This window comes from Rhodnius prolixus, unplaced genomic scaffold (assembly GCF_049639745.1).
Source record: "Rhodnius prolixus isolate KJV_2025 unplaced genomic scaffold, Rpr scaffold_10, whole genome shotgun sequence".
In the NCBI taxonomy this organism is placed as follows: domain Eukaryota; kingdom Metazoa; phylum Arthropoda; class Insecta; order Hemiptera; family Reduviidae; genus Rhodnius; species Rhodnius prolixus.
This window is the reverse complement of record NW_027411615.1, coordinates 11,354,616-11,378,981: the sequence shown is the minus strand read 5'-3', so window position 1 is coordinate 11,378,981 and position 24,366 is coordinate 11,354,616. Positions and strand designations below refer to the sequence as shown.

The 24,366-nt window shown below is 32.3% G+C and overlaps 1 long non-coding RNA gene across 2 annotated transcripts; it reads right to left on the bottom strand.

The window, feature by feature from the left end:
* Positions 1-7,885: 7,885 nt before the first annotated feature.
* LOC141456963 (uncharacterized) lies at positions 7,886-9,908 on the bottom strand. 2 transcript variants are annotated; one of them, XR_012460132.1, is made up of 3 exons: positions 9,016-9,899; positions 8,403-8,519; positions 7,886-8,294 (listed from the first exon to the last, which is right to left on the bottom strand). It is a non-coding gene; the product is annotated as an uncharacterized lncRNA (long non-coding RNA). The 2 variants fall into 2 exon arrangements; XR_012460133.1 differs by lacking the exon at positions 8,403-8,519 and having other exon boundaries at positions 9,016-9,908.
* Between the last annotated feature and the right edge of the window lie 14,458 nt (positions 9,909-24,366).

The following is a 24,366-nucleotide window of genomic DNA, read 5'->3' as shown; positions in this document are numbered from 1 at the left end:
CGTTTTAAATGGATCGCCCTGTATTATACGTATGTATATCTTCGAGAACGACATGTAAATTTATAGTTTTAGTCAAACAAAATAATAAATACTTTCTAGAGATCGCTTGCGTTGATTGAGTACCATCTACTTCTATACGAAAGGGAGAAGAGCGATCATGATTGTATTAGGAAATGTCCAATCAAACCAATAATTCAACTATACAAATACTACGTTCAGCTCTCCAGGCCGTCTCCTCTTTACGCACTTTAAGAGTCTACAATGCTCTCTCGGTTGCCGACATCCATATTTCTTTGTTTAATTAGTACATATTTCTTTAAATAAATATTCTAAGTCATTAATATTTTGTTTTTGTTCGAGGAAGTCAGTAATCATTATGCAACTTAAATTAATATTTCTTAATAATATCTTTAATTTAGTATTTCCGGCTGTTTTACGAATACATTATTTTTTTAAATATGTTATGAAACAGTGTTTGACACAAATTTATTATTAAATACCATCATGTATTATAAAGTTTTGTTGAAATCAAATATATTAAAATCGACGACAGATGGCATTATTTCTTTCTTATGCGGTCATTAATACATGATATCTTATATATAATTTTAATGTTTCTGATTCCTCCCTCTACGTTGTGAGAACATGAGCGATCGGCTTCACTGGTGTTGTTAAGATGGACTCCCAAATTTATGATATTGTAGATCAGATAATGTGGTAGTACTAGTTCTTTGGCTCCTTCTAGAACTCCATTTATTGCTTGAAGTCTCCTGAAACTATAGAGCAGTGATGGCGAACCTATGACCCGCGGGTCAGACACTGACCCACGCAAGTTTTTTCACTGACCCACAATTGCTAGGCAACCATTTGTTTGTTTACGCGGGTTGATTTAGATTTTCTAATTGTGTGGATAATTTATATTCTATCTGTATTTTTTTCAATCACGCAGCGACATAAAAGCAATTTAAATGCTATCTATAACCTTTAGTTTGATCATTACAGTTCTAAAACGCAAATGACGACAAATGTTGTAGTATTTGAAATAAAGCAAAAGTGTTTACAAAATATCAAATAAAATGTATAATTTTACTCATATTTTGTTTGTTAAAAAAAATTGACAACCCAAAGCAAATAACCGTTTTTGATTTTTCTTAAGATAAACCACACTTTTTGTGTTTACCCGTTAAGCCAACTGAATTTTAAAGATGTTTTGAAAATATTCAGTTTAAAATTTTTAAACTTAACTCTTGTGCAAATGGGCATTAGTGACCCATGAGCTAGTACTAAAAAAAAAAAATGAGCAAAATTTGACCGACGTCTCAAAAAAGTTCGCCATCCCTGCTATAGGGTCTTCAATTCTTGGGATATCAGGTGCTTCATTACTTAGGTTCTCAGCACCTTGAGGGGTTCGTGTTTGATGGGGATACTTGGAGGATCAGAACCTTGTCTTCTCCTTTGATCCGAACTCCTATCGCGTATTAAATTACGCTTTTCCATTACATACGTATCTTCATATACATTTTTTACTACACTCCTTCCTTACTTCTACCTATAATTATAGATTCCCAATTGTTGACTTTGAGTTGATCTACAAGTAAAACCTCCTTAACAACACTCAAGATTTGTAAAAAACAAATTTAAGCGAACTCAACGGCTCTTTGTATTTACCGAAGAAAACGCAATTACAAAACATGCGAACAAGATCACAATACTTAAAACAAGTTGGAATAAAAAAAAGATATGAAACCACTTGGTTACATGAATGGTGCCCTCGATGGCCTTTATATATGAATGATTCTCTGGCCACTCTCTAGGTTAGAGACTAATGGTGCGGAAATTATTTGTGGCTTTCTTTCCGCTTGTATTAGTCATCTAATAATTTTCCGCTAGATAAATATAGAATTCTCCTGGCAATAAATGATTTTAATATAAATTATCAACAATGCACCTTCAATAAAATGAATCAAATCCACTTGAAAATATAAAAGGGTGCTGTAAAATCAGTCAAGTTACGTTTTATTACTGGCTAGTTATTAATCTGCCCTTTCTTTGAATCTACAAGTTTCATTTCTTAAACGAATATTTTTAATCTATTCTTCAACTTGTTCGTTCATTCCAGTGAGCAGATTGAAGGGGTTTTGTTGAATCTAAGCTTTAGATGGAATTCATTTATGGAAACCTAATTGCATAATTAAATTAATCCTACTAGACCAACGTTCAAAACATTCACTTAATAATAAACGACTGATTTACAATTCTATACTAAAAACCCGCCTGGATGTACTGGTATTGAACTGTAGGGTTCAACGAAACGCTCCAATCTTCACAGAATTCAATCGCTTCAGTCTAAAATTCTCCGCACTATCGTTAACGGCTCCATTTTACGTTTCAAATCTAACTATCCACACAGACTTGGAAATTCCGTTTGTAGGTTCAGGTTGCACGAACTCGCTATAAAAGTTTTCATCAGAACTTGCATTCTCTTTCCAATCCTCTGGTCCGCCATTTATCATCTCATCTCCTTCCAGATCATCCTCCTAGGCGAATAAAACGCCAGTGGCCTTGCGATTTTCTCTCTTCTGAAGAGAGTAGCTAATCCTGGAGACGACTTAGGGAGTGTTATCACTAGGTAACTTCTCCCCTCAATTAGTGAGTTTGTAGTGGTTATCAGTTATTGTCATTGTTACTTATAGAGTATCTAGCGCTGGTGTAACTTAACAAATAAATTAAAAAAGAAAAGAAAAAAGAAATCCTATTATGCCAGGTAAGTTAGCTGTAATATTGTTTTGGCTTTTATTGCACACAACCTGAAACAAAGGCTTTGCTAAATCCATAGCAAAATTACTTTATTACGAAAACCTTGTACGTGAAGACCATAGCCTTAATCATTCCTGGATTAACGTACGATAGGCAATATCTTAACTTAGGCTACCTAATCAATGAAGATAGTTTACTGGGTTCAAGAGGCACCAATGCCTTAAGCTTCAGTAAGACGTAAACACTTGCTCTAACCAGCAGAGCGATTTCCTAAATGAATGGTTTTTGGCTAGCCAGGTAGGTAACAAAAGATAGCCTGCTTTGAATCAGTAATTTAGTAGACGACATAAGGAAGCGTGGTGTGGAAAGCGGCAAGAGCTGAGAACGGCAGCGAGTGGTTGACAGATCCGAACAGCCATGAAATAAGTTGCATGTGCTCTTGAAATATTAGAATGTATACATATGTGAGCTATGTAATAGAATTGAACATTCTTTATTAGAAATTAACCTTAATTTAAAACAAATACTTTAATTTTCATTTCACTGATTGTTGCAATGTTTTGAAATCGTTCTAAAAAAAAGATTTGTTTTTCAAAACGCATTAACTGCTCAATACTCTTGAGACTGTTGCTTTTATACTTCAGTAGTATTGGATGTAATCAGTAGATTGTGAAGGTTCCAACATGAAAGCCACGTTTCATTATCGCCATTTTTGAAATTAAAAAAGAAACTCACCCTGGTTATAAGGCAGTAAATAAAAACGCGATTGCCCTTCATAGGCCTTTTATATAATGTTATTTATTGAAATAAAATGAGACTCATATTGCTTTCCTTCATTATAAACACACATGTGTAACAAAGTAATCAATTGTATGCAAACTATGTTCTGTCGTTATTGTTTTAATGGTCGAATGCAGAGGTTAACGATTTGTATACGTTAACCAATGTTCTGCAGTTGTTCTTTTGAATTTTTTTCTTTTGTTGTTTGATAAACAAAAAAAAATAAAGAAGTAGAACCCTCTCTTCTCCTTGTAGCTAAGTGAAGTATACAGTGTGCAGTGCAAGATATCTGTAAAAGGGAACGGTGAAGGCAACTTGAAGAAGAACATGTGTTTACAACAGCTCCTGTTCTTGCAGTAGGGGAATGAGTATTGGGACCTAACTGCCCAACTAAAGCTAAAGCAAAGCAAAAAGTAAAAACAAAAAAATAATAATCTTTCCAACCTTATGTTTCAAAAGGGATGTTCCCTTCCAATGTTGACTTTCTCTAATATTGTCCTTGCTTTTCTGATTCTTCCTTTTTCCTGCCAGTTTGTTAAACTGTTTATATTTCCAATAATTTATACATTTTCTCAATTTGAATTTCCTTTTCCCCGTTCAAGCTACCAACAATAATAATGTCACGCGAGTTCTCTGGATTATTTAACTCAGCTTCCCTTCAAGAGATCATAAAACTTTTGATTTATTTATCTCCTCCTTAAAACTTAGGATACAATTGCTTCAATTCATTGCCTTACACAGTCTCAATAGTAACCAAGCAGGAAAAGATCATTCCATCCTTCAATGAAGGTTCAATTCATAGCTAGTAGTGAAAAAGACAGTTGAAAAAGTAGTAGTTTTTCTCGTATTTATAATAAGAGTAGACAGAACACCGTAACATTTAGTAAAAATGAGGTATTTTCACAAGAACAACTATGGTTTCTCTGTTTTAAAAAAATAAATCTATTGTGTTTCTCAAGAGGAACAGGTAGTGATTAAAGCATTTGATAATATAATGGTAATAATTTATTCAATATTTATACCACAATTGGTATAAATAATAACTCAATAATAATCATAGATTATGAAACAAAGGAGTGTGCTCTGATCTAAATTGTGTAAAGTTCAAGGCAGCTTATTGTCTGTGTTTTAATAATTGGAATTTATTTAGATTATAAATGAATAGGTTATAAAATGCAAAATTTTAGCAACATTTTTCAAATAAATCTCATAAAACTGGATGACAGTTTTTAACCACAAATATACTTGCATGATCCAATGATATATTATAATGTTTGAACAACCCAAAATTTTTCTTTTGTTATAATTTTATTAAAAATATTTCTGAATCCTTTTTTGTTCTGAATTTGGTGTTTACAAGGGTCTTAAAAACGGAAAAAATGTCAAGCAAAATGAATACCAACTAATTCTTCTTCTTGCAGAAATAAATCATTCTATCTTTCATAAATCTGATACATTTTCAGAATGTTCATGTTGCAATATTTGATAATTACATTGGCAGGAATTTGTCACAAGTAATAAAGCTGGTATGTTCAACAGTTAATAATCGGCGAGAAGAGAAAATACACTAATTTTCACTCTTATAAATCACGAGACTATTAGCGCTTAAGACCTCTAAGAGGATTGTCAGGAATTGTTCGGAAAGAAAAACGGCAGACTAAAAGATTCGGATGTGTAGAGAAGGAGCTGTGGATTTTTTTTTTTTTTTAGCTGATTGAGGTTGATTGGAAATGAATGGTTCGATTGGATACATAGACGGAAACATTGACAATAGTGTGAAGGTAGTTTTCATTGTAAGGTTTTGATTCTTAGAAGTTAAGAATCCGTAGGTCCAAATTAGCTTAAGTTAAGTGTTGGGTACGACTTATTTGTTCTCTAGAGAATACCTTGATATTTTGCCTAATAGTCTTTTAAGCTTCGTTCATTTTTTACCATTTAAATCGAGGGTGAAGGTTAGTCTATTATCGATGAAGCTTCCAAGGTAGTGGACATCATCAAATCTTGATTTGATTATATGTATAGGAGGCAGTGTTATCTTGCGAAGTTTGAAGGTAACAAGCTAATTCTTACTTCAACTTATTTCAATTTATTACCACTAACCAACGTTTCTCTAAACTTTTAAGATAATTCTTCACATCTGTGGGAGGTTACTCGGAATGCATCACAGGAGAGGATAGCATCGTCTTCAGGATTCGTGGAAAGGATAGACTTGGATGGTTAGAAAATATTTAACAGAAGGTCTGAATGCTCCTTCGCGGTATCTCGCAGCCTCTCTCTCGAAAAAAAAAAAGAAGACAAATGGGCTCCGAACATGACGAGAAAGTAACAGTCAGAGAGTTATGATTTAAGGGAGGTAATGTAAGTAGAGAAAGATATCCTTTAACTTTTATAACATCACAGCCAATCCCAATCAAAGGCTTGTTTCACATCAAGGAAGATATCCAAGCCACATTCCTTTCCTCAAGGAGAAAGCAATGGTGTCTACAACGCGATGGCATTGATAACATGGTGAAATGATGTCTCCTGAATCGAAACGGATGATCTGGAATTACTTTGGAATTTTTAAGATGCATGAAAGTGAAGTAACAACTCCTTAGTTGTATGTAAGAATAGATAGTTTTATTAATGTTCCAATTAAGTGAGACAAATGCCTTACTTAAAATCTATGTTTATTTTAGTTTAATGCCGTAGTACAGATATTAGTTTTAAAATAGTTGTCAGCTTTCTTATTATAAAAAATATTTTTGTACATAATACGATGGTATAGAAGTGAAAGTACAATCATACCACTAGACTAGACGTAGTAACACTCAATTTATTCATACAATTAGAAAATGGCCTCTAGCTGTGTCCTATGATGTCACTGAATAATTATCTATCCCTATATAAACTAATATGTACGTTAGAGCCGTACAGTACTAGCACTCTAGCTTGGACTACAAGGCTGCTCTGTATGTAGACTTAGTATGTGTGTTGATGTGTTAGTTTACGCCCCGAAGAGCGTCGAACCTTGGCCCCCGCTTCTTTATTCTACAAAAAATAATCTTTAAACTAAAAAGTGAAACCATCTGGTTTGTTAACTCTCTACTATCGAACTGTAACAAAATTAAACTTTAATATTTATTTTAATGTTTAATCACTTTTGGAACATTATTTCGTAAATGGATTTCTTAGTTACTAATTGTAAAAGACAGTATTGTGATAGTGGCAAAAACTGTGAAATATTCGCCAAATCATCTGAATGACCTAATTTGCAATTTATCTCAGAAAAGGTAACAGTTGACCAGTCGTCAGTTATTTATTTTCCATTTAGACACCAGAGATGAGCCCAAATATACCGCAAGACGATAAGGATTGATTTGAGGACTTCTCAAATCTGCTGAAATACAAGTGAGTCAGAGAGACTCTGTTCTAGTCTCTTTGAGTTCCAAAATCAACATACATAGAGGTACAATCGTGAACGATGCATATACGTATAAGAAATGCCCACATCACAAAGATCTGTTTTGTAAAACAACATGGTTTGATCAAAAACTAAAAAGTAGTACCTAAATGAAAATCATCCTTTCTTCGGAAAGTATTTGGTAAACCTGATATCTAACCTTTATTTAATTAAACGGTTAGAATAAAATTTGGTGGCCTTTCAACAAGCCATGGACATTAACTTAGCATACGGGAAAACATAAACATAATCTCTAAGTTTACACTCGTGTTAAACATATTTAAAATTATAAATTCAAATTAAATTTCCCAATTATTTTGAACAATAAAGTAAACTTTATTCACCTTATTTTCATAAAATAGATGGCCAGCAGAAGGCGGAGCCAAACTGTCAAGAGAAATCTCTTCCTTAATTAATGAACTTGAAATATAAGCGACTTCTGGTAATCAAGTATTCTTGATACCCATCACTGGATGTCTTTCACATAAACCTCCTATTTAATTCAGTAAGTTAACTTAACTCAACATGGAGATAGGTTAAATTGTTAAATACTGCTCTTGAGATAAAAATTCTCGAGGTTTGGGGACATTCTCACTAGAATTATCAATAAAAAACGACACCAGAAATCACCACAGTAATGCATTACTGTTATATCCGCTTACAAAAATAAGAGTCACACCTAAATAAGAGTTTAACTCAATTTAAATCTACCAGTCACAAAGTCTAATATAACAATAACTGTTCATTTAATTAAAAAAAAAAAAAACTAATCCTTTTAAGGACAAAGGATTTCCCTTGACATTTCTAGTACAGCTAATGATATAAAGTCAATAATGTGCAATATTAGCAAAAATCCTTGATATTTGCTGGTGTGTAATTACATGTTGAATGAAGAATTCGGTGCAATGCATCCTGTCTATATTGGGTATTAGATTACTGCTGGCTGTTATAACCGCTTTATTTATTTAGCCTTTGTCATTAGTTTTAAAAACAAACAAAGACAAAAACTAGATTATGTTAACAATATTGTTTATATCTCAATGTAGAAAACTTTCGATGAAGGGACACATCACAAAATAATAATAATAATAAATAGGATTCAGTTTTAGCGTAACATTTTTGTTGATTAGAAAATCATGAAACATAAAAAAGAAGATTTACTTTCATGTGAAACATATTTTAGAAATGGCCACCAACTTGAGAGATACAGCTTGCTGTTTACTCGGTTGTCTGAGACAGATTTACTTATAAATACTTCAGATATTCACAATTTTTTTTAGAATATTCAAAATGTTCACCTTCGAAATGGACGCTTCTGAAATAGAAAATAAATAAATGAGAATTCCAAATGACATTTTTGAAGTATTCCAAAGAGATAGGATCAAACACTTGTCGAAATACCGTTGTTGTTCCTGTACCTTACCTTAGCAGTTTTGAGCTGATGTGATAAAAGCCATCCTAAGTGGTAGAATTCTGTTCTACTTAACCCGATACATGGTCAAAGTTGGGAGAGTTTATTTAATGTGTTATGACTGAGTCTCTAAAGGAAAAAATGTCCATTTTTAATTTTGAACAAATGAACAAATCTTGTTGTCCATTAATTATGTAGGGTGAAAATATTGTTCAAATTTAATTATGGTTAAACTTATGCAATGTTTTAATATTTTTTTTGTATGCATTTTCCAAAAAGTTCAAGTTAGAAATGAATTCTATAGAGTTATGGAATGCAGTTTTGAAACATTACAGGCATCAAGGGTAACTTAGCTACAGATTTGGGTGGCCTACATGTTGGATACATCCCTTGTCTTTCTATCCAATGGTTCTAATTGCACATATTTCTAGTTTTATTCACAAAGATAATTATGTTCCTTATTTTAAAAAGAAGGTTATTATAAAAAGAAATTTTCTTTATGCGTGAGTTGCATGATTAATCATGATCGCTCTATCAGATCTTACCACAGTGTGTGCGAACTGCAATAGTTGTTTTAAATAAATAATGAAAACAAGAAAAAAAAAAAAAAAAAAATGTAGCCCACCTTGAGAACGGCATTGGGCCTGCGTGCTGCGAACAATATTATTATTCTTGCTATCAGCTGTTCCTTGAATGTGTTCTGCTCATTCTACCGCCCGTTCGAACAATCTCTCTCTCCTACAATGATTTTGCCTTCCCATTGTCCCAGTCTTCGGTTCACCAACTATCCCTTCCATTTCCACAAACGATTTGTACATGTGCATATTGCATGGTGCATTCTCTTCTCTCTTGTTTAGTTTCACACTTTCTCAGTGTCCGTAAAGGGAATCACATTAAAACATACTTACTGTGGAATTGTTTCATTATTTGACGTCTACTAATTGCTAAAAAAGTCATGCAAACATAACATGTAGTAGATAAGTCAATGATCAGTCCTAAGAGTTACTGATAATGTAAAAATGCGCTGAGTTGTGATGCACACTGAGATGCACTGTGTACAAATTAGAGCCGTTGATTGAAATATTTAGCCCATTAAAGTTGAAAATACCTAAATTCCTTGTTCTTAAAACTACTTAAATATTTTTAACAATTTATTTTAAAAGTCAAAAATTATTTAACGCCCAAGATTATGTAGGGCAACTAATCTTTACGGCCCGCTTTACCGGTTTTTATTCAATATTTCTTGGTTATTCATTCCACAGGCCACATGAATGAGTCACCTCATTATTGCTTTTATTTTCATTATTTAAGGCCAGTTTTGTTTTGTCAGGTGTTTTTTTATTTACTCTCGGGTAGGTTTTGTTTAGTATTAAAATTGTTTTTATTTTATTTTTGTATTAATTGATTACAAATAACTAAAGCTCACAGTACTGATCTAATTCTTCCAATGTTTCAATTAGTACAATTTTTTTCTAAAATATAAATATTTAAGACTACGTTTAAATTTTTTAAAGAGACAACCATCTGTTTGGAGAACTGTGAGATTAATAATCTAGGTTAATTGATACATATCATTCATTATTAACTGGTTCTTAACAATTTGCAACAAGGAGAAAATAAATAAACTTTAAACTGTAAATTTCCTTATTAAGTGATTCTGTAAACTCCAAAGCTTAGGTCCATATTTAATTCTCATCATTTTCTATTAAGTGATAAACCGAAAAATTCACTGAAATATCACGTTTGAGGCAAAATGTAAAAGCCCTTTTTTTAACGCTTTTAAAGATCAACTGTATCAGAAACAAATCTTAATTCCAGGAAAATCTTTTAAGTTTGAAAAAATCATTCATAAAAGTGGTATGTTTGGTTGAGAGATTTTGGTGATAAGTTCGTGATAGGTGTCCCTAAGGGTATCTCTACGTAAATGAAATGGTGTATATTTTTCTGATTATTTGAACAATTAAAACAAAAGGAACCTCAAAATGCTTATTTGTAGTGAAAGTTTAACGCGGTCGCTTAGATTTCTCTTACCAAAGAGTTATAAAAAGTTGAAAAATTGTGTAAGAAAAACCACATACATTAATAGCAACACTAGCGCTATCTGTGTTTTAGTTTAACTTCGAGTTTGTAGGAAGAATATTGACAATTTAGCGCTACCTAACGTACACACACAGAACTACTACATTCTTTTACTTCTTATTCACTTTAAAATAAATTGATTTCTTTTTAATTTTAATTATTTTGTACATTTTATAAATAAAATAATTATTTAAGGAAGCTGTTAATCTTTGATCAAACAAATAAAAATAAATCTAGATTTTTTACTAATTATATTTTTTTAAATAATCTTTCACTTAGTGCAACCTTAACATCAATCCCTGTTTAGAATGATGGCTTTATGTTGTACACTTGGCACAGTTTTTGCTGTTATTTTTAAAGGCACAATGACATTGGTGATTTCCTTATTAGGAGACTTACTGCTTTGATTGTTACTTAAGAAAAGAATACTTTTATAAACTGAAATTGCTTACAGTTCTTCTCATCTAATAAGAACTTCCTTTTGTTCTGTTCAAATTGAAATAGAGACTTTTAAAGTCTCTCCTTTCCTTCAATTGTCAAACATTTAATCAAATAATGCAATAACAATGCGATGTTGCAACCACTAGTGTGAATATAGTGACAATTCACTGCTGGGAGCAGGTACCAAGAACATACTGTTGGAGGAGGTGATGGTGGGACGGTCTCTTACGTTTCCTTGAAAGGTCGATGTCTGTGTCAAATAGGAAGTGTGCTGTAACGGTATGCACCTCCATCATCGTGTGCTTTGGTGAATCATTTTTTTTCCAGGTGAATGCCTCCGCACATTTTTATTGTAATTTAGAAACATTGTATTGTGTATTTTGAAAATGTTATTACTTTTATTTTATTTTTTTTAAAAGTATTTCCCGTGTTTGATATGGAATGCAAATGTGTTCAATTTTTAATTTTGTGTACTTGTAGGAAATAATGTTTAATGGAAAAAATATTTTTTATCAATACGTCTAAGAATCAGTGGTGATACAATTAGCATTATCCTAAAGTAGAAAATCTCGAAGAAGAAAAAAAAAAAAACGTTTTCCACCGCATGTTTGATTTTTCTTAAAAAGGGTTCGACAGCTTCTTGAAACTTCGTTCACTTACGACAAAAGTGTAGCAATATGTTACTTCTTTTTTCCTATCATTAGCATTTATCCTGTACCATTTAAATAGACTAATTCCCGACTAAGAACGATCAATTACCTACTCTACTATTCAAATTTTAGAGCATAAACCTTTTTCATTTAAGAACTGCCAGTTATATTTGACAGTTTTTTTCTCTTTATATTCATAATATATTTTCTAAATTAACAGAACAACGGTAATAAATCAATGAGCTACGTCTAAAGAATAACCGCAACATTCCTTAATGACTAAATATTGGCAACTTATCATCGTATATTCTAAATTTGCCACTTTCTGTCCCAGCATATTTATTTGAAACATTTGCTGAGAAAATTAATTTCAGGCTTGGTAAATGGTAGGTGAGCACGATAAACTTCCCTTTTCAAAGTCGTCTTTTAAAGACGTTTTAAGTGTGTTAAATGGTGTATTAAAATAATAATATAAATAAAACTCGACAGCAAAAGCTTTTTTTTATGAAGACAAATTGGTGAAGTTGAAATGCATTCTTACTGAACTATTGTAATTCTTTTTTGTTGACACCTTTAACTTTGTTTCTGTAATGTTCATATTCTCACTAAACAAATGAAATCTCTTCCCAATAAAAGTTTGTGTATAAAGAGTGCAGTTGCATAGGTAGCAATTCTAGAACAAAATGAAAATATCACTTAGGTTCTAGTTTTCTCTTAGCTCTATGATGGATATTGCGATCAAATCAAATGTTTTAAAAATTTATTGATTACTTATAAATGTGCTCCTATAATGTCTATGTTTATTAATTTTAATTCACTCAAAAAAAGAAATAGGATTGTTGGCTGGATTATTCGTGAAATGATGGCAGTGTTTTATTTAATCTTTCATCTCTTCACCATATTGTTGGAAAATTGGCAAACAAAGACTTCCCCACATATTATCTGTAGACATTAGAGAGGTGTTTTGACATCAAGGAACTGTTACCTTCATCTGTTTACTTCTCTTTCTTCCGAGAACTTATTTAAAGAATCTGGTTCTATTATTGGAAAAAACCATTCTCAAAATAGCTGAGCAGAGTGTTGAATTTGCGGGTAGTGATTATTTCTTATTACCGGAGCTCCGCCACCTCCTGGAAATTACCTAGGGAACTTGAGTAGTTATTAAGTGTTAGAGGAGGGTAGATCACTGAGGATTATTGTTTCCAAAGAATGATTAACACTCTGAAGGACCTGAATATTTATCTGCTGAATGAATAAGATATCCTCATATGCTTTACTGAACTAAAATGGCATATTTTTCTCCCAGAAGCCCCCACGTAATGAGAAAGCACTGGCTAATAAACATCATGGTTTAAAAATTATCTTAATTGTATAAATAACAAGCTGGTTTTTTATGCGTATTTTTAAATGGAATAATAACGCATATACAGCATTGTAACTCAAGAATAGTGAGCCAGACAGATCAAATATTAAAGGGAAAAGAGTTACTCAGGGCCAATAACAATGGCAGGCAGATAACAGTTTTAGAGAGAGAGAGAGAATAGTAACAACTGTATATCGGTTATGGAAACGTTCCAAAACTTGTCCGAACAAATTTAACCGAAATTGCTTTTCAATCCGGCTTTCAATCTGTTGCCTCAATGTTGCTGATTAATCGCTGGCAATTCTCTTTATTATTTTTACTTACTTTTAAACGAGTTTAGATGTATTGCTAATCTGGAAACAATGGCTAATAAACAGTTAAATGAAGTAGCTAAATTGTAAAGATAGACTTAAGCTTTAAAGATTCTTCCATACTTAGGAGAATGAACTTTATAATGAGAAATTTTAACTTTTATATTTTTGGGAATTTCCATATTTTTTTCTCTCTCCTTTAAAAGCTTTTTAGGTTGTTAGTCTAATCTAAAAACTCGATTAGATTCAATCTACTTAAAATGCTTTTCAAATGTTATTAGTGTTAAAGCTATTTCAGTCTTTAAACACTAATGCTTTATTTTATTAAACAACGACCTAATTTTCTTTTAAATTTTGGCTTAGTATGAAATACGAAATACTTGAGCCAGATAATTGTGTCTCGCTAAAAAATTCGATTCAATTGAAATATTTTTCTAGATAATACAAAGTATTAACGAAATAATATTAAGTGTACTTTATTTTAAAATAATGTATACAAAAAAAAAAAATGTTAAACTGCTACAGAAGACATGACACGCCTGTCAGAGTGAGATGAAAAAAAAGAAGATTTTATAAACAGTTATAAATATAAGCTTAAATATAAAATTAATTCTTAATTGTATGAAAAAATATATAAACTGCAGAACAGCAATTATATCATTAATAACTTCCGTTAAAATAAAGTTAAAGAAAATAAAATGTGCACAAAAAAAGAAGCTATCACAACGCAAATAAATTCTTTAATGAGTTTGAAGCTAAGCATTCCCACGCTTGTCTTGACAAAATTAATTAAGTTTTTGATTAAGAATGAAGAAAAAAATTAATAACTTCCAGCTAGTTTGGGCAGAAAATTGGTGTTTTTAGGGAAATAGCAACCGATATTTAGGCCATGACTAAATGTTACAACTAGAAAGCATAGATCGTTTGCTTTCTCTAATTTCGTAAAACGAAGGAAAAATTAAAAATTTCTTGTTAGTTTGGACAGAAAGTGGTCCCAGTTTTAGGGTAATGGCCGCGGATTTTTTAGATTTGTATTTCTTTTCCAGAGACTTGAAAAACTTAAATGAAGGCATGATTTTTTTTAAATTCTTTTAATTTTGTAATTTTTGGCACGATTTCTGTGAGAAATAAAGTAAGATAATTTAAAAGAGTCGTTATATTAATTCAGTTTTATTTTACTGTACTTTTTATAAAAAATAACTCTTTCTTGTTATTTAGTTCTTGTCTGAAACTTTCAAATCTTCACAGACTAAAAAAATAAAAACGGTATACCACGGCAAACTATTTACATTCTGACTAATGAAGCCATCGCATTCATCAAGCTGAAAGATCATGAAATAAAGCAACGTTCCGAAATGAGGTGTATTCATCAGTGCCTGGCAGAGATTCACTTTTATTTTTTATTTTTTTTGTCTTTACCTTTTTATTTATTTTCTCTTAATTAAACACAGTCCACAGCTATCACCTGTATTTTATATTTTTAATTATTATTTGCCATCCAGCGCAACTCTCAAAAATATTCTCTTGTTTCTTTTGTAGAATTTTCTATTATTTATAGAATGCGCGTTTCTCTCACATAGCAGGGCTATGTTGTATATCATTCGCTCTCAATGGATGATTGCTTTTCGCAACGTTCTCTCAACCTGGTCATTGATGATAAATAACCATTTATTCTATTGTTTTTGGCAATACTACTACTTCAACTTATCTATCTTCTTGTTGTAAAGCGATTTTTTGCTACAATTTTTTGTCTGTTTAATTTCAAAAGATATAAGATTTAGTTATCTAAGGGACAGCTGGATTTCATAAAAAAAAAATTTTCTCACTTTATTTGTATATTTACAACTGCTACAATTGTTGCAACAAGTAAATTTGATCTTACTGGTTCAGTTCACTTGTAATGTCATGGTTAGAGCAATCACCCACTGGCGAAACTATCTCTAGGCCACATCCGCTTCAAACGACGAGGAGGATTGTCGGGAAGGTGTGGAGAGGAGAGTTGTTGGACAAGAGGATTAGGATGGAGAGCTAGGAGGCTGTGAAAGTTGCGGTAGCAAGACTTTATTAGATCAGTGACAAAAGGGATGTGAAGGTCAGTGTGTGTATGGTAAGGTTAGAAATATAGTAAGGAGTGTGACCGAGCGCCGTTAAGGGCGATCAGGGCAAGGGGAATTTCGCTCGCTCAGCAGGGGGGTACAAATAACTCGTCAGGCTATGAATACACTGATTTATTGTTGGTCCCAATACACCAATTAGAAAATCGCATACAAAGAGTTGAGCTCATTAATACAAAACCAAACTAATACTTCCAAAAACATAATTAACAATAGAAATATAAACGAAACTGAAGAAACTATAAGATAACATAAAAGTAAGATTAAATAGGTAAATTACAAATTAAATCAACAAAGTTGGGCCCTTATTCTCAAACATTCCATTATTATTACTGTTATTATTATTATTATTATTATTACTATTATTATTATTATTAATACTATTATTATTATTAATACTATCGGTTATCTTTTGTTAATCTACACTCTAGCAAATGTACTCCTCCCTCACTACGGCAACAGTTAGCCTCGGCCGGAAGCAATGCGTAAAAATTTATGTTCAATACTCACAGCAAAACAATCCCATCAAACGCATAACACTTGTTTCCTCTCACACACTCTAACTAACTCTGCCGGTGTCTATACACTATACTCCACGCGCTCGCTATTCTCTCTCTCTCTCTCACGCGGTACATTGCTCTCGGCCGCTACCAGCCGTGCCGTCAGCAGTTTAACTTAACAATTGCATTTTTTTCTACTAATTATTCAATTATTATTTACAAATTAAATGCTCTCCCTTTACAGGAGCATTCAGGAATTTCCATAGGATTTTTGACTGTAGTGTCTGCAGGCGTTTGGAGTTAGAAGGTTTGGTTGAGCCCCACACTTCTGCTCCGTATGTCCATACAGGTCTTAACAGTGTCTCGTAGATGGTCAGTGTGTGATTCAAGTCGAGTTTAGATCTGCGGTCAAGTAGTCTAGTAAGTAGCTTGTAGCGTCTGTTCACGTTTTGTCGTTTCAGTCGAGTATGTGGGTTCCACGTGAGTTTCTTGTCAATGTACAGTCCTACGTATCGTACTACGTCAGCTGGAGGAATCGTTACATCAAAATTTAGAGTTTCTCAATATTCTTTGTAAATAAAGTAGGCTCAAGCAAAAGTTTTTCATAAATTAAAGGAATACTTATTTACTTCTTCAATAATTTGTACAATGCGAAATAGTAATCAGTAGGTAGAAGTAAAGTAATGCCTATTTTTTCAGGCAAGCTTTACGTCCCATTATTAGGTGTTGACGGAGGCGACTAGCAAACATACTTGACTTTAAATTTCTAATATAAACCATTAAATAAAATCTAAGGCCAGACTGGGAATCGATCCCAATAACGCAATACCTTTTTTTTGCTTTGTGGACGTGACTCTCTACTTAGTATTTTGCTGATTTAAATGTGATTTCTACATATTTAAGGGAATTAACATTTGAGTTTATAAACGTCTTTTCAATAGCTCCAACCCTCTACCTCTGGGTAGTGCTTCTTAGATAATCTGTTTGTTTTTATTGAATTTTGAAACACTATTGTAAAAATACGACTACTCCAAGGTTATTCGAACTTTTTATTGCTGGAGCTTCATTTTATATTTCCTTGTAACATATAGATTTGTTTTTCTCCAATTAGGCAAGACTCCCTGGCTTTTTTTTTTAAAAAAAAAGAAGCAATAACCTTGCGTCTATTTCCTAAAAAGAATAGAAAGATTAGTTTTTCATACTTGGCAGAACGTTTACTGCTGATGATATTCTTTATTTAGTACTCAGTAGGAATTTGGGAGATAGAGTGTCGGCTGAAATAGAGAGGATAGGAAAAAATGTTCCGCTGTTAAACAGTCTTCTGTCCAACAAATTATTAATTTCCCAATGAATCCTGAAGTTTGTGAAGGTTATTACCTCCTTGTATATAATAGTGTGAATGAAAAAAAATAAACAAAACAAACAAGTAACCAAAGAGGATATGATTGTGACAGAGAATAGTAAAGCTGATGATCATGCTCAATGTCATTGTCATTGTATTGTTTCACACTCGGGTAGCACTGGGCAATTCGGTAGCAACATGTTGGCCCATCTCCCAATCTGTAACCTTCTAGTGGTGAAAACATTTTAATTTGACTTGCAAATAAACCCTCTCATTAATTTAGAGCCAGTTACTATCATTGTAGACATCAAAGCATTCGCTGCCAGAGGTTTCATGTAACTTCTTAGCTTTCCAGTGGTACCAGGAGTCCCTTTAATTCAGATAGTTTGAGAGAAGAGTACAAATGATATTCCGAGAATGTACCAGAAAGGCCGATGCCCTGTTGAATACTGCTTGCTAAATAGGTTCAACTAAAGTTCCTCGCCTTGCCCTAAATAATTCTCTAATAATTGTAAAAACCATACATGGAGGTAAATGAACTATTACTGTTTTAGCATTTCAGTTAAATTAAATATCGTTTAACTTATTCTTTGGAGTAAAAAAAAATTTTTCTTATAGTCTTATAAACTGTACTTATTAGATTAACAAAAATCCATTTATATCTATAGGGTAGAAAAGCCTTTTAAGTATACACTAAAAAAAGTATTTATTCTCTGTATCTGTCCCTACAATTTGGTTTCGCTCTTTACATGTGCCCGTCCATCTTCAGTGTAAAATTAAATTATAATCATATCATTTAATTTAGTTTAAGGTTTTTAGTACTTTAATTTTATTAGCTGTATAAACATTTATTTTATTTAAAAGACAAAAGAGCTATTTTGGAGACTCTAAGAAAGGTTGTTTTTTTTTATTCTAAATGAAAATTGATTGTGATTTGTCTACAAAAGAAAATGGCTATGTAGAAGTAACACAATAACTAGAGCAATATTTCTTAAAAAATATCAAAAAGAACAAGAACATTTTCTGATTGCTCATTTTCAGCAACTTTTTTTTCTCGAAATCTATTTGATCTGGGTTGTTGCGAAAAAAATTACAGTTAAAAAGGAGGATTCGCCCAATATTTTAAAGAAAATTTAGGAATTTTACCTTGTATAAAAAAAGGAGAAAAAAATTGTCAAAGTTGGGTGCTTTTCAACGTTACTCTTTTTCGTGCAGTTTTTGACGATCAACCTTTTATACAACTGTCCTACTGGACAGTTTTAATTCAGAGTTCCTTTAGCTTGATTCAATTTTGTTGTATAAATTTTGGTTTCAATGATTTTCTCTTTGCTTCCATTTACTGGTAAAAAAAAGTTTTCTTCAATAGTAAAAGTTATAATGTAACAGGGAAATAAACTTCCTACTGATCTGTGATTATATTGAAAAACCATTGAATAATGAACAAATTAGCCAAAATGTGCAATCAATAACCTATTAGTGAAAGAAAGGAAAGCCTGAAATTAAAGTCAGCTATTTGATCGTAAAAAATTAATACAAGGGAAGTCATACAAAGTATTATATTGATCAAAGCTAGCTTACAAACAAATTGGGTAGAGAATTGTGTTATTTTATGAATATTATTTATTCTATTCTTACATTCCCAAATTCAACAAAAAAGATGATTTTTTTTCTTAGCCAATTGATAGAGTTTTTAGAGGGAGAAAGACAAAAAATAATAATACAATATGTAAGACCCTTTTGGCTCTTGGCCAGGACGTTGGACTGTTTGTCTGAGCAAACAACTAGAAACGATTGTTTTATTTTTCTTTCAACGGACAATATTAAAAGTTTAGGGGGGGCCACTGTTTTGTTTTGTTCTGCTTTTTTTTCTTAATAAAGTCGAGTGTAAATGGTTTTATCAGAAAAAGGTTATAAAAAAAGCTTTCTTTTTGAATAATTTTTTTTATATACTGATTTATTTGTTAAGTTACACCAGCGCTAGATACACTATTATTGATAATAACAAAACTGACACCACTATTCACCCACTAACTATGGGCAGAGCGTGTAACCTGATGAGAGAAAAATCGCGAGGCCACTGGCGTTTTAATCGCCCAGGAGGATGATCTGGAAGGTGATGAAATGATAAATGTCGGACCAGAGGATTGGAATGAGAGTATAGGAGTATAACTTTTATAGCGAGTCCGAGCAACCTGAATTACAAATGGAATAGCGTGCACATAAAAGATGGCTTACAAGAGATAATACAAGATAATAATGGAGTGGAAATGGTTTGTTTGACCATTATAAAGACATTCTACAAGTACAGAAAGTTTTCTTGAAGTTCTATACTTTATGTACAAAAAATGGATTTACTAGAAAAATGGCTTTCTTTAAAAGTATTAGTCCACGACGCACCAAGTTTAGAGAGTAATTTCAGTTCAGTTGCCATGGGAAAATTTTTAAATGATAAAATTAAACTTAAAGCTGGTTATCTTTTCTTCTCTTTTAGTTCTAATAAGTTAATATTCAATGTAAAGTAGGCCTGTTTTATTAATTTGCATCTCTGTTAAGTTGATTAGCAGCGATAAACAAGACAACGTTCTTGGTTCATACTGTGCGATTGCTTAATCGGGTTAACATTAATGAACAAGAAAGGGGGACAACTGTAAATCAAACAAAACTCTGTGTAATCAGTTAAAAGAGACTTGGTGGGAGGTGTCAGGTGGGCGAGAGGAGATTGCGTTTATAGAGCCTAGATTTACATTATGATTCCACAATCTAACTAAAAGTTTTTATTGGCTGTTAAAACAAAATACAAAAAAAAAAAGATTTGAACTTCTAGTTATAACTTGTTACCAATAATAAACTCTAATGAATCGCAAAGTAAGGAATTGCAGATCAATAAATTAAACTTCACTTGTTATCATGATTGTGTTGCTTAGCAACACCTAAGTTCCGACCAACAGAACACTTGTAACGGAATATCTAAGTATGTGAGTACTATTAACCATATTTCTATTATTCTTTTGTATTCGTTACTATATTTTTATTAACTCTTAAAACTCGATTTTTTGTTTTGGCAGATTTTAGGTTTTTAGTCTTCAAATTTCACATTTACGTCTTCCACTCTTCCTGCATTCCTAAACTTTTTAAATAAGTAGTAATGGCGAAGAAAGCCAAAGCCTCTCTCGAAACAAATGAAAAAAATAAGTCTGCCAATATCTGTGCGGGGATTCAAAAAAAGATTGTACTTTTCCAAAACTATCAGCTTTATGCTCCAGCCAAGAGGGGCGATACAACTGCAGTAAAGCTTTTGCCTTCAGACAGATAAGCAGAGATGTAGAATTCGTTGTCCAATGGAGTCCAGACACAGTGGAATCGCTGGAAATGATAAGGCTAACCTGCTTGCAAAAGAAGGAGTCAATTGTCTTTTTTATTAAAAAAATAGGACAATTACGAACCGATTATCCTTCCAAGAAAAGAGGCTGTTTAAGTCTTGCAGGTTACTTACTGGTCACGATTATCTGTAAAAGCTTCTACTGCGTATCTGAGACAAAGGTAATCCGGCATGGTTTCTAATCTAAGACATATTTTAAGGATGGCACTACATTCTCAATAATTAATAGAACTTTTTTATACCATGAATATGCTAAGCGGATTGAAAATTTTTCATGCGACACTTTCCAAATAGACATTGGGTTTACCAACAAAACATCCTTCTCAACTCTATTTTTAAAATCTCTATTAAAAAGTACTCATATCGGTGCGATTACATTCTGTAAAGTTTTTGTCCTTTTACTAAAAACTTTAACTACAACTAATGACTGCCACTAGTTATTAATATGTGTGGGTTCGATAAATAATAAAACTCCCTAAACTTATAAGTAGTAATTCGATTTATTAACTCATTAACATTACTAACATGAACATTTACTAGCAACTAACGCTATTCATTACAGTTACCATTTACAACAGTCACAACAGTTTACTGTTACTTACTCACTACGTAAATACACCACAAAACTGTTCCATGACTGACTACTGGTCCGCACTGCACTGAATTACACTAGTCTCAGCTGCCCTAACAAAGCTCTACTCTGACTAACTGCCCACTGGCTAACTCTGAAGCACTCCGCAACACTGACTCTCTCGAACTGTCACTAACTAACCGGCTCATCGACTAACCGGCTAACAGCCCAACTGGCTAACTCTGCCGAACTCCGACTCAATGACACTCTCCAATTATGACTGCCTCCAACTGCGACTGCCCCACTCCAACTCCGACTGTCTCACTCCCACCTGCGACTCACTGACTGGGAAAACACACACTGCTCCCACCCCAACTGGGGCTGCTCCCTTAGCTTGCTGTTACACAGTGGTGGACCGTTATAGGCTACGGTCACTAAACTCCCTGAACAATCTAGCCCTTTCTTCTCCGGCTCAGGTAAAGTCCGGCCTTTTGTTTACACTGTGGTGGATCGTTATAGACTTTGGTCACTCAACTCCCAGAACAATTTAGGCATTTCTTCAACCTTTCTTTAGGTCAACTTCGTTACAATACTTTTAGTACTAATAACCTGGATCCTAACAGCTACAACCAGGTCAATATTCCCTACAAGAGAAAATGACATTCTAAATGTATGAAATATGAATCACACTTTATGTACGCAAAAATATATAATAATTGATATGAAGATTGCACCAATCAAATTCAAAATCCTGGCTCTATTGGTCGTTTTTATTATTACAAAATTATTTTTCATCAGCAGAAAATTTTATGGTAGTTTTGTACGTTTCCTTATTTCTTTATCTGTAGTGTTTTATCACAATGGCAATGCCGGCTATACAGCAATCTCTCTTGACAGACAACAATACCTATCACCAAACATTGTGCTGTAGAAAAAACAGTGAACTACTAAGAAAAAAAATTAGGTTTTAAGGATTTGAACTATATTAATTTTCCTGTATCTATAATAATAGCTCGCTAGATCACCGCGATACCAACTAAACGAATCTATCCCCGCTTTTTTAAAAATATATTTTTCAATACTTAGCAAAACTTAGTATTTGAAAGTTTATGAACGACTCTTGGCATTTTCTTGGACAGCCTACATGGAAAATCAAATTGCTGGCTACCGTTTTTATGAGCCATTTTCATTAAAACTTTTTTTAATTCAAATTTTTCCAATAAATATTTATTGTAAAATTAAAAATAAATGAAATATTTGAAAGCTAACAACATTATTATTGTATTCTAAAAAACTAAAATTGTGAAGGTAAATTTGTTATCATTCGAAGCAAAGTTATTATCAAAGGGAGAGGGTATATTTAACTATTAATGGTGGAGATTATCACGAAGTAATGATAGAAGTTTGTAGGTTAACATTGTTAATGAGGCTAGGCCAGTAATCAGCAATGAGCCACTCCGTTACGCAGGACACAAAGGGTTCTCCCTCTATCTTTGCTTGGACCACGACCATTAATGTGGCCTACCATGTTTGATCCGTTTAGTTCATTTAACAGTGTTTAACTAATTTAACTACCGAAGGGTATTTGACCGCCCCGACCTTGTCGCTTCTAGTAATTAAATAGATCACCAATAACAACACTGCACTGCTGGCTGATGGCCAACTATATTTAGTTCCAATTTATGTGCTTTTGGTTGTTAACTGTTCCATTACTGAGGACCAATCGGTGGATTAAGTATAAAATTGTCTTATGGTAGAGGGGGTTCGCTGTATGATCAGCAACTCGATATACGAGTATTTAAGCAGCCCCACTGACTTGTAAGTTTTTCTTACAATAAATGGTTACTCATTAGAGAAATCATACATAAATAAAATAAGAAATATTACAACAACACAGAAGATATAAATAATGTATGTATATTTATTGCTTTTAGAAATCCATCATAGCAAAGAGTATTCATTTTACACAAAAGACATTTTACATAAAAGATAAGCAAAAAATACAAATAAAAGAAATACAAGTAACTTCAAGAAAAAAAATAAAATAAAAATAATAAGACAATAACATAACTTTGACCCAATTAATCTCTTAATTTTAATGATTTAAGACATATAAATAAATATCATCAACCTTTTGAACATTATCAATAGTTAGTAAACAACTAATTCTTTCCTCAGAACTGTTGGGATTAAAATATTTTAATAAATATAATTTCCTATAACAATGGAAACTGGGGCATCCCAGTTTTTATAGAAATGTTAGTACATTTGGTCTAGGTAAGGAATATACCAGGTTTAATATTCACTTCAACAAGATTATAGCCCAAATCAGGTTAGCCAGTTCCAAATTCCCGACAAGAATTTATTTAAATAAGGTGAAATACATATTTGATGTAAATAAATTTTCAGAAGATACTAATAAAAAATAAATTAAATTCAAAATTCAAATAACTGCAAGCAGCTTGATCAATCAAGCTATCCTAATATTATATTGAAAGTTATAATATAATAATATTATATTGAAGAACGATTCATATCAAAAATTATTCTTATTATATATAAATAGATTTTTGTTTAAAAGATTAGATAAATTTCTGTATTTAATGTATTATTCACATATTAAAAGGGTTCTGAAGTGTACATTAATTTTGTGTAACAACTAGTTTATTGTAAATGTAAATATTAAAAATAATAAAATGAATTAAACATTCCCATAAAGACTGTCCGGTAGGACAGTTGTATAAGGGTTGATCGTCATAACGTTGAAAAACAGCCAACTGTGACAATTGTTTGTCTTTTATAAACAAAAGTTAATAATAATGATTCTTCATGTACATTAAATATTCTAGCTAAACTCTATTTCTTTATTCGTTTATTATAAATGATCTCAGCTTTAAAGATTCTTTAACATAATGGTAGATCTTATTTAGGTGATCATATGAGTTTATTTTGAGAATAAGTAAAGTAAAAAAAGTAAAGTAATAGCCTATTTTTTCAGGTGTCGTGGACGGATGCGGCTAGCAAACATACTTTTTCTGTAAATTTCTCTTATTAACCATTAAATAAAAATCCAAGGCCTAAGACCGGGAATCGAACCCTGAAATACGTATTAGCTTTACAGGTCTCGCCTCTAACCGCTCGGCTACCGTGGCGCTTTATTTTTAGAATATTGATTAATGGGGCCTTTTGGTTTAGAGGAACTCTCCCAGGTAGTGTCTTCTCAGTG